The sequence below is a fragment of the Canis lupus genome, chromosome 1 (assembly GCF_003254725.2).
Source record: "Canis lupus dingo isolate Sandy chromosome 1, ASM325472v2, whole genome shotgun sequence".
Lineage (NCBI taxonomy): Eukaryota > Metazoa > Chordata > Mammalia > Carnivora > Canidae > Canis > Canis lupus.
The window spans coordinates 94335397-94347320 of NC_064243.1; the positions used below are offsets into that span (position 1 = coordinate 94335397).

The window sequence follows — 11924 nt, forward strand, 5'->3', positions numbered from 1 at the left end:
ATAATATATATTACCTAGTGGTATTTTAATTATAGATGAATGAGACATTCCTTTAAACTTATCTTCATTAAATGAACGAGACATTCCTTTAAACTTATCTTCATTAAATCAAACTGGAAAACTTCAGTTGTGAAAGAAAATCAAGAGTACAACTGAGCTTTTTCTTAATGAGACAATTGGTTCTTCTCTATCTCCAAATTTTGTTGTTTGTAACTGTTTTTTTTTTTTTAACAGAAAGGGAAAAAAACCAAAATATTTTTTACTCAGTAAAGCATCCATTACCATCCCCATGAAATTAAAAGCTCAATTACATGAGGCACTTTTCAGGCACCCCTTAACCACTCATGTCTGGTGGTTGCGGTGTTGGACATTGATCGGAATAGAGCACTTCTCAATCAGCACAGGAAGTTCTGTTGGATAGCACTTCTGACACTTCGCAGGCATGCACTTATTTATGGCATCCTTTTTTGGGGTCTTGTGTTGATAATTAATAATTGTGAACACATCACTTCCAAATAAATAATTGCAGAAGATTTAGCTCTTTGTGGAACTCATCCAGATGTAGACCAGAGCATTCTTTCCTAGACAAAAGCTTGTGTTTTCACTTATAGAAGTCATTCACAATGATACTTTATATTGTTTAGTACTTATATCCTACTGCCAAACCCTTTATTTTTAAACAGTAATACTTCTTGTGCATCAACCCCTATCACAGGGTGTTATAATTCTCTCCCTGAAGACAGACCCGAATGAGATCATTTATCTTTACAAGTGCCAGGGCTGGGGATGGGTTTCAGGGTAAGACCAGTAAAAGCAAAGCTTTAGACCATGAACTAACAGCTTATATTTTGGGCAAATGATTCAACACAATGGATTTTTTAAAGGTTACAGAATTGAGTGGCAGAAAGATAGCTGTGGCGTGAGGATTCGTCTCAGCTCTCTGTGATCAGATGAAAGGAGTCCTGCTCCAGGGAATACACACAAGCAGTGGGGGTTTGGTAGCCCGCTGCGGCCTCGCTCTAGGATGTGCTTCAGAGTCACCGTCAGCTTTGATCCCACTGCTTTACATGAAATATTAGGGGAAAAGGTCTCTACTAATGAGGGGTGAGAACATACTTACAATGCAGGTTCCAGTGTTGCTTTCTGGAAGTGAATGCATCAAGCCTGATGAGAAGAAGACGTGGGTAAAGAATGAAAGGGAGCAACAGGCATCACTAAAAGGCTTGCCCACCAGGTCCCGCCAGGGGGTGCCTGTTTATCACATGCAATTCTCATGAACCCTCTGAAGGACAGGCCATAGCATTCTTGCCCACACATACAGGGATGGGGACTGAACAGGGACTCAGCCAAGGCTGCCCCCCAATAGCTAGTGGAATGGACAAGTGGAAGTGCACACCGCAGCTGTCAGCCTGACTGTCTGCTGCTCTGCCACCTGTCTGCATCCTGCCCTGGACATGTTGCCCGCCTCCTGGTTTCCTGGAGTCCCCTGTGCACCCTTCGGCACCTCGATCTCCTGTTCTTCCACACTCTTGGTCAGATAGAGGTGGGGAAGATGGCCACGCTGGCTCTGCTCAGAGCCAAGTCAGCCCAGCAGGGGGAGAAGAGAAGGTATCCAGCTAAGATGACCTCCCTACACACACACCTGAGGCTGAGTATCTGTGTAGAGCATGAGGCATGTACTCCCCATATGGCTGAGCTGGGGGCCTTGCACCCACTAAGCTCTGTCCACCCAAATTCTGGAGAAGACTGGTGCCAGTGGAAACACCGATCTAGAAAATCTCACTGTTACCCACCAAAATGGGGACAGGTAAAAGGAGAAAGGCTGAAGCCTCCCAGGGAAGACATTTATATGTTTCCTATAGAACAGAAGCACTTCGTGGAGTAACCAGTGACAGAGAAAGGCCACTGAATTAGGATATTTTGGCCAACTGCACTGAAATTTAAAAAAGGAAATAAGATGCAGACAACTCCCACGTTTCTCTAGCCAACAGGAACGGTCCAGCCAAATATAAGAAGACAAGGTGTAAGAAAAGGTCTCAGCATAACCAGAGTCCTTGGAAAAGGCACCTAGGCACCTAGGACCCCAGGTGAAGTTGACTCCCTGACCTGGGGGGTCCTGAGAGAACTTCTGGAGTGACAGTGAGAGCAAGGTATGGAAAAACACAGCCTTAATGCAAACACACTGTGGGGAGAAGGGGTAGGTGGCCATGATGAGAACATTCTGGAAGAAAATGCAACTGGAGAAGAAGAGCATTCCTTGCAAATGTTTTAGGCCATCGTAAATTGAGAGAAAATATAGATTTAATGACTAACAGGAATAAAGGTGTGTTGGTAAAACCAATGAGATGAAGAGAGACAGTTGCAGATTTTTCAGTTAAGACTAAACAGCTAAAAACCACCACAGAACTAATAAATTATGATAAAGAATGAACACACAGACACAGTGGGGAAAAATTACTGGCAGAGACAAAAGTGTTGAGATGAACTCAGCAAAGGCAGAAGAAAAAGATAATCACATTAAACATTTAAAAACAATAAAATAAGGGATTGGGGAAAATGACAGCTTCCACTTTTTAAGGATACTTAGTGCTATTTAAGTTTTCTCCCCAAGCATGCCAGTGCACTCACTTAGTGTTTGTTTGAACATTTTTACATAGCAACAGATTTTTTTCTAACTAGTGAGACACTGGCCAATACTTTTTTCCTTCTTCTTTTTTTCTTTTCCATTCGGAAACAAAAGAACAATGTAATACATGCCATTTTTATAAAGGAAGCAGATTGAATCTTCAAAAAACTAAGTCATAATTATGCACTAATAAAAAGCAAACAAAAGAATGGAACCTGTACCTGTGTTGTGAAGTCACATGGCAGCTGCTGGAGGACTGCCATCAGATGTGGATTTATGTGGAGGATATTTCCTCTTCTTTCCCTGCAATCCTCATTTCCAGATTCAATAGAAGAAGACAGGTGTGGACCTTTGTGTTATTCCTTCATTGTTGTGATATGTTCATGTTGGCTCTAGAAACACTCAAAGCAAAGCTGAATAAACTGAATAATAGATCATACCACTGGTTTTTTTTTTTTAAAAGGAAACATCATTTTAGTAAAAAGTACAAGGCCATTTCAGGAGTAAGTCCTAAACACCATGTTGGTGAAACCCTCCTTGCCAAAACTGATTCCATTTCATTCCTCTATCTTTGAGGGACAAAGGCACAATTTATTTAGATAGAGGTACACTGACATTCAAGAATGTATTTTATTTTATTATTTTTTAAAGATTTTATTTATTTATTTATTCATGAGAGACAGAGAGAGAGAGGAAGAGACATAGAAGGAGAAGCAGACTCCCTGCGGGGAGCCTGATCCAGGACTCAATCCCCAGACCCAGGGATCACACCCTGAGCCGAAGGCAGATGCTCAACCACTGAGCCACCCAGGCACCCAACATTCAAGAAGTCAAATATACTTAAAACCACCACATACAACAAATGTTTTACTTTCCACACAGACCTTGAGGTTTTCTACCTGTTGAGTAATGTTATTTTTAATATTTATTGAAAAATTATCACATTCCCCTAAACTAGTTATAGCTTGCAAAGCACATTCAGAGACATATGTCCACTTGCAAAACATGATTTCTTTCAAGGAAAACATTTATTTCTTTAGCATAAATAACTTTCTTGTATGAGCATATTCTGTTGATTTGTATTAAAAGATACTGAGGAAAAAAAAAATAAAAGATACTGAGGAAAAGATGAGGGATGTGTAAAGTGATAATTTGTTGACTAACTACAGATCTTGACTTTTTGGCACAGACCCTTGCTGTGTTCACTTCTCACCCCCACACCAAGTCTAGAAATCATTCTTCCTTTGAGATGGGGAAGGCGTTGGAAAGGCTTGCAGCAGGCAGCCTGCTGGCTGGAAAGCCAGCCCACACGGCAGGGCAGCCACACTCAGCAGTCCTTGGACTAAGGGGAGGTACACTCTCATCATCGTGAGTTTCGAGAGCTGTCAGCTCAGCTGCAACCAAAGGTGATTTTATCTGCTTGTACATTACTTTGATTTGGACTTTATTTCTTGTCAGTTCACTCACAAAATGTGATTTATTCACCATGCTTTTGCTCTCAGTTGATAGCTTAGGCTGTAGTTTTTTTTTTTTTACATGTGAAATCTTATTGCTTACCTTGTTCATGTGGCTCTTCTTAAAGTTAAGGAAAAAAGTCAACACATAAAAAAATAGAAATGTCACTTAAGTGATGAAAAATATGTGCCACTTAAGTATCAAGCCTAAAATGGATTTTCAGAGATATTTACCAATTTACAGATAGACCTGGGTATTAAGTCATTTATTTATTTATTGAACAAAAGTTTCAGCTCATGAAAAATAGCTATGGGATGGATGGCAGATAGACTTGAAAAAAGTAGTTCTTTTATACTTGGATTGATTTGCCTCCTAAAATTACTTCTTACACCCTATTTTCTTAATCTTGAAGGGAATGATTTTTTTTTTCCTTTACCCTTCATGCCATATTTTCTACTTCCATGTCCAACACACCATTAAATGGAATCACTTTGGGAAGGAAGAAAAGGAGGGTGGAAGTAGGGGAGGGGGTTGTTACTGTTTCAAATAATTCTCACAAAAACCCCGAGTTGCCTCTTCCAAAGAGGGAATTTGGAATTTCACATCTTCCAAAAGCAGAAACAAGCACAGCAAGGTTGAGCAAGTTGCCTGAGATCTCAGTGCCAAGAGGGGCAGAGGGAGGCATCAGCTTTAGGTGCTGCTTCTAGAACCCCAGGAGCGAGGTCACCCTTGATGAGCTAAGAGTGAAAGCTGCTATGAAACGTGGTTGGTCTATATCAATCAGCTGATATACACCAAAAGGAGACATTAATGTATATGTAACATAAGAGCTTAATGGTTTAAATTATGCTATACATTATTTTGCAAAATGCACATCCATTTAAAAAAAATGTTTGAAATTGGAAATGTAAGCACAAATCTGAACCAGACTAATTCATCTGAAAAGTGTGCCCCCTCTTTCTGTAGCTACAACTGATGCTTTAGCAGGAAACAGCCACATCCTCCTGGGACACCGTCCTGAAGGGAACAGCACAATGTGTGTCAGATGCAAAGTTTTCAACCTCAGATCACCAAGATTTACATGAGCTCTCAGGCCTCTCTGCAGTGCACCCCCACAGGAAGGCACAGACACCACAAGGCTCAGGTGTGAACAGTGTTGCCTGCTGTCTTCCCCCTGCCCACCCCTCACTCCCCGTGCCCACACTAATCTCCTGTGTCCTCTTCAACATCTGGTACTATATGTAAGGCTTTTCAAATAAAATAGTTGACAGCATATCTGGGTTAAAATGATCATAAACTCTCCATAAATTCTTAAGAATACTTTCCCCAAACATTTTTTGGTAAAAATATACTCTCCCCTTGTTATCATGTACGCATGGCTTACCATATTTTTTAAATGCATGGAATCGAGTATGATTTTAAAGATTTTAATTATGTAACAATTGCTTTCATCAAAAAGATGACAAGGGGCTGGGACCTCCTGCAGGCCAGCCTGCCCCATTTGCCTGTTTGAACAATTGGTGCTCATGCTGATAGATCTGCGAGCCAGCCCACACATCTTCCCTCACCTTGGTCCTTCAGGTATTTGAACAGTTAGGATCTTGGGCCTGCTATCTCCCTTCTTATTGATTCCAATAACTGGCACAGTCCCTGATGCTGTCCCTTCACTGAAGACCTTTAATCAAAGCCTTCCTCAAATGTGGAAGTGTCTCTGGCAAGGTGTGTGGGGGGCCACACTCCCTTGATGAGGAGGACACTGAGCTTCTCTGAACATGGACCAGTCCACATCACCCTCATGTAATAGATCCAAGATTTTTGGCTTTGGTTCATTTGGGGCTTGATGATGGTAGGGTGTTGGGGTCTGGGCAGGCCAAGGAATGCTTTAGACCCTTGCCTTCCCCAAAGTAGCCCCAGACGGGTGAATTAGGACCTTGGGGCCTTCATCTTACCAACCAGCTCCCCTTCTGGGCCCTGGCCTCTGCTGCCACTCAGGAGTCTCATCTCACACCTCCTCTCACTGCTTCCTTTGGTAGGTGATGCCGAGGTAAGTGCGAGGGTGTTCCTGTGAGGCTTGGTGATGCTCGACAACCATTTCAGGATACAGTACCCACCCTGTTGCTGCATGCTTGTCAGTGTTCCTGGCATGCCTCCCACCATGCTCTCCCAATAGTCCTGGAGGGCAGGCGGGCCACCATGGCCGCTGCAGGCATAAAGATGGGACCAAAGAGTCCTGGAGAAAGCAAGGGCTGGCCCAGTGTCACACAGAGCCCTAAGAACCCAAAACTCCTGGGGCAGGGTTGCATTGGTCAAGAGGCCTCATAGCTTCTGCCTCTGTCTCTGGGTATCTACCTGATATTTTTTTTATTTTTACCGGTGTTTATCTTTCTGAAATTTGATCGGACATTGGCAGATAGCATTTGTGCTTTTATGCCAAATGTGAAGTGACTATACAAGATGGCTGAAGCGGAAAAACAGATCATTTTTAAAAATCATGACGGACCTTAGTTTTGACAGTAAAAGCAGAATTTTCATTTATCTCTGTCACATTTTATGTTTTGATACGTTAACTTTGCTAAACCTAAGGTGACCTCTGGCCCCTCCATTTGTTTGTTTGTTTTTTGTTTTTTAATTTTAAGTAGGGTTCCATGCCCAGTGTGGAGCCCAACACAGGGTCTGAACTCACAACCCTGAGATCAAGAGCTGAGATGAGATCAAGAGTGCAATGTTTAACCTACTGAGCCTCCCAGGCACCCCTGGCCCCTCATTTCTTATGCATCCATCTAGTTGGAACTTTTCCAACAGGTGCACAGGTTCATGTGGCATGGAGACCTCGGATGCGCCACTGGCCCTGCTCACTTCAGGGAGAGTGTGGCAGACTCCTCCAAAATGTTGTGGAATTGAAGACAGAGCTCCCCAACAAACTCTTTCCATCAATTTTTTAAAAGTCAAATGAAAATACATCTGTCAGTTCCGAGGCCTCAGGCACACCCGCCATTTCCCACAGTGTCTCCAGGGTCTAGCAGGGCGGCCCCAGCATAAGACCCATGGCCCACAAGACCATCTGTGTCCATGGTTAACGTGTTAAATGGTTGTATCATAATAGGTTTATTCATCTATACTTTAGTACCAGCATTAGAGAATTTTGAATGTGCCTGTTCATGTTGCTGTTGTCCACATCCATTTCACATTCGTCTGATTTTGCTCACTCAGAGTGTGTTCAGCCATTGTAAACATGTGAGACTGTGCAGAGTGTAGACAGCTCTCCTACAGGGACTCGTCTACAATGCACAGGGCCCAACACAAAATGGCAGCATGACCCCATGTGTCAAAAGCAGGAAAAAGTAAGAAGCTAAAGATAAAGCCCTTTCTTCCTGCTGTATGTTCTCTCTCACTTTGTCAAGGCATACACTTTATTTCTGTGTCATATTGTTCAAAAGCCTGTACATATTTAATGTACACACTTTGAGAGTTTGAAGATAAGTATAAACCATCACCAAAATCTTTGCCACAAGTATATCCACCCCCACGAAAATTTTTTCCCACCCTTTTTATTATTGTTATTTGTCCCAGGAAGTCTTAGCATAAGATCTACCCACTTGGCAAAATTTTAAATATTCAATAGAGTGTCATTAACTACAGGTACTGTGTGTAATGGAAACTTTGTACCCTTTGACTAACATGTCCCCACTACCCACCTCTGCCCAGGCCCTGACAACCATCATTTTATTCTTTGTGTCTATGAGTTTGGCTATTTCAGATTCCTCATGTAAGTGGTAACATGTGGTATGTATTCTTCTGTGCTTGGCTTCTTTCACTTAGAACAATGTCCTCAACAATCATCCATGTTGTCACAAATGGCGTAAGTTTCTTATTAAAGCTGGATAATATTCTATTATTCATATGATGGAATATAAGTTGTTTATTATTTGAATAATGGAATATTACATATATCATATATAAATATATATAAACTCTTCTCTTGTGAAGATATATATACCTTTGTAAGGTGTATATCTGTAAAGACCTTGGTTACAGGGAGGGTCCTGCTGTTCCTATTAGTATAACACATTGCCAGTTCTTTCTACTCTGACTGCCTCCTTGTTCTGGTCATATATATATATATATATCTCTGTATTTACAACTACGTGGGAAAGCATAAATATATAGATGCTTTCCCACATAGTTACAAATACGTATTCTTGTTACCCAAAGTATGTTCCATAAAATAGCTTCAAATAGCCAATTAGTGAATCCTGAGCCATTGCGCCTTAGGAATATATGTATACATATGTCACACAGATTATCATCCAAACTTTTTAAAAAAGTAGTTCATCTTGGTAGATTTTTTTTTTATTTTATTTTACAACTCAGAAATTTGTGTCCAGGAATCTTAAGTGACTCATCTGAGGCCCCTCCACTAAACAGGTGCCAGAGTGGGACTCAAACTCCCACCACCTGGCCCCAGAGCCAAAGCTTCTCGTTCTGTCATATCTTCTTCCACCCCGCATCCTATCACTTCTGCATGCAACGAGATAGAGTTGTTGTTCAGTTTCTGCTGGGAACATGTGCAATGAATTTTTTGCTGCCCTGTGCACATCCGCAAGTGACCACAGAAATGATGAGAGCGTTGATTTTCAGGTTACAAATAAATGTGAGTGAGTAGGAGGATTTACAAAGATGAAATCCATAAATAATGAGGATCTGCTGTATTTTAGCAACCAAGTGGTTTTTAGTGTATTTTCCATCACCTTATTTCTTAAGACCGTTGAAGCAGCTTCTAGTGTTGAATACATAGTGCACAATTGAATTCAACCAGACAGAAGGCAGAGCCTGCCCGAGAGATGCCAATGCAGCCATAAGCACGGCCCAGGTCTGCCCCTCCAGCATCACATAGCTGGGCTGAGGCAGAGCTCTTGTCTCTTAAAGCCCTTAATGCTTTACTGACCTTTAATCTGCTCTTAGAAGCACATGGGAGGAGTGCCTGGCTGGCTCAGTGGATAGAGCATGAGACTCTTCATCTCAGGGCTGTAACTTGGGCCCCACCTTGAGTGTAGAGATTATTTAAAAAAAAAAAAAAAAAAGACAACCACAACCACATAGCAGAAGCCCTGGAATCCCCATGGTTTCCTATTTGTTTTTTCTTTATGTTTTTGTTTTCTTGTTTCATGTTGCATAAACACTTCAGAGTGCACCCCTACACCCTGCCCCCCCTCCCCGCACCACCACATCTCTTCCAGGACTCCCAGTCTTTATGGAAAGGGAGTTCTCCCAAAGCCTTCAGGCCCATGGCCTCACCTCAGTGAGACCACAGTTAGTACTTTTCAGAACACTGCCCCCAATGAATTACTTAATGGAGTTTCAGAGAAGCGATGGGGAGAAGGCAGGGTGCAGATCGCAGCACCTCCACTTTACGCTCATGCTGGCTGGGTCTAGGGGCCTGTGGCCATGTTGGCAGTGAAGCCCAGTGACCCCAGAGGGAGAGAGTCAGGGGATCCCATCCAATCCACCGGAGAGGAGGCACAACCTGTGTCTCTGCTATCTGTGCTTGTGCGCAAGAAAGGGTGCCTTTGCTAAAACTTTTCCGGGGAGCCTGGTAGCCTCAGAAGCCAGAGGCAGAAGACCAGTCCAGCTCACAGAGCAGGTGCAGGGCCAGCAGCTCTTCCTCCTGTTCTTACACCACCGCACCTTAGTGTCAGAAATCCTCATTGGTGAATTATTCTCACTGAAGCCTGATCATGAGCTGCTATTAGGGGTGCCTGGGTGGCTCAGTCGGTTAAGTGTCTGCCTTTGGCTCAGGTCGTGATCCCAGGATCCTGGGATTGAACCCCACGTCTGGCTCCCTACTCAGCAAGGAGTCTGCTTCTCCCTCTCCCTTTGCCTCTCTCCCCCACTGCTCATACTCACTCTCTCTCTCTCTCTAAGAAATAAATAAAATCTTAAAAAAAAAAAATAAGATGACAACTCTGAAAAAAATTTAGAAGATTGAAAAGACTATTTAAACTATGACTCACAACCTGACCCAAAAGAGGTAAAGTAAATAGATAAGAAATGTTGTCAAATAGCAGTAACTGATAGGGAGGCGGTGAGGCTGGCAGATGTAGAGACAGTAGGCTCCAGTTTTAGACATTTATGCAAGTGCTATGTTTGTCTGTTGTCATGCAAACAATAAGTGAAAGCAAAGTCCCTTCCTCAGACTTGTTCTCATCCAATCCCAGGCCCCATCCCCTGTGATCAATATCCAGACACTTTCAATGATTTTTATGAGCATCATATGTATGCATACAAATATATACATGAATTCCATTAAATATCTGTAAAGAACCAATCCACACTGCACATGTCCTCCTACATGATGTATAAAAGCAACATGCTTGACATGGGCAATTTACAGTGAAACAACTCTTTCACATTTGGCCATATTACCATGTAACTGTTCCCTTTTGCAATTTCCTGGTGTGAAGAAACATTTCCTTTAAATGATTCATTCTGTGAAAGGAGGAAAAAAACCCCACTATTTCTGTACTCACCCCTGGGTTTGTTTTACATATTGGAAGAAAATTAATGAATGTTTCACAAAGCAAAATAATATAATTAAGTCAGGGTAACAATCAACTTTAGACAATATTATATATACATTTCTCGATCCTCCCTCCCAAAACATGGCCTTTGATCCTGAATAAGCTCCTTCCTCCACTTGGCTGGTCCTTCAGCTGCTCTACTTCAGCCCTGTTGGTGTGGACTCTCGATGAGAGTGGGCCCGGTACATCTGGTCATTTGGGCTCTTATCTATAAATATGTGTTCTCCTTTTTTTTTTGAATTGCAATGACATTGAATTGAATTCTCATTTGTAGAACATTTATGGAAAGCAACTTTTAAACCAACTTTACATTTTGTAATGAGGAAGAGCCGCTGGTGTGCAAAATAATGTTCATTGGTTTAAAAAAATTGTAACATGGTTTTAAGCAAGCTAAGAGTATAATTATCGCATAATTTAAAAGTCAATTATAGCACAAATATTTAGATAGTAACAGTTCATTTAGGGATATTGAACTAATGGACTTCAGATATTCTGTTACCATGATGCGATGCTAGAATCAGAATTTCTCATTTAGTGACAGGGTTTAGTTGTGAATTCCAGACACCATGACTTTGAAAAGCATCTTACAATTCTATTGCAGGTAAGATTCAAATCTACAGGTGTTTCAGTGATAGCTCTTGAGATTTACTCTACCTTTTAGAATCCTCATGCTCTCATTTGGAAGAAAGAGTGAATAGCTACCTGGAGAAAATATAAAGACTTTGCAAATGACAGTCAGTAATGAAAGTGCTTACAGTATGCTTGTCACATGCTTTCATTCATGTTTAAACACTGAACATTGTTTCCTTCTTCCTCATAATGTGAACATATACCAAATTTTCATTCTGAATGGGCAATGTCACACTGCTCTCGTAATAAAATAAATTTTCCTTAATAACAAAACAAAACAAAACAAAATCCTCCTTTTCCCTCCTTTCATTCAGATCAAATCTAATTTCATACCTATTAATGAAAGAATATGTTTGATGTATCAGAGTCGTAATTCAACTGAGAATCTTTTGACGTCCTTATTAATGAAAATATGAAAGCATTCATTCTATTTGATCCCATTCATGGTGAGCTGAGTTTTTTTTGAAGGTCTCTGGGAACATCTGAGGAGCTCAAGGCACAGAGGAAACCTCTTGGACTTCCCTCAGCCAAGCAGATGGAAGTGCCTCCCCAGGGTCATTTCCTGGGTATTGCAACATTATCAGGACTATAACAAGCATTCATATTTATATATCTCCTTTTTATGCACAACATGG

At 41.5% G+C, this 11924-nt stretch overlaps 1 long non-coding RNA gene across 1 annotated transcript; it reads left to right on the forward strand.

The window, feature by feature from the left end:
• Nucleotides 1-454: 454 nt before the first annotated feature.
• Nucleotides 455-5323, forward strand: LOC118352933 (uncharacterized). The gene is made up of 3 exons (XR_004810898.2): nucleotides 455-2967; nucleotides 3816-4032; nucleotides 5048-5323. It is a non-coding gene; the product is annotated as an uncharacterized LOC118352933 (long non-coding RNA).
• The last annotated feature ends 6601 nt before the right edge of the window (nucleotides 5324-11924 follow it).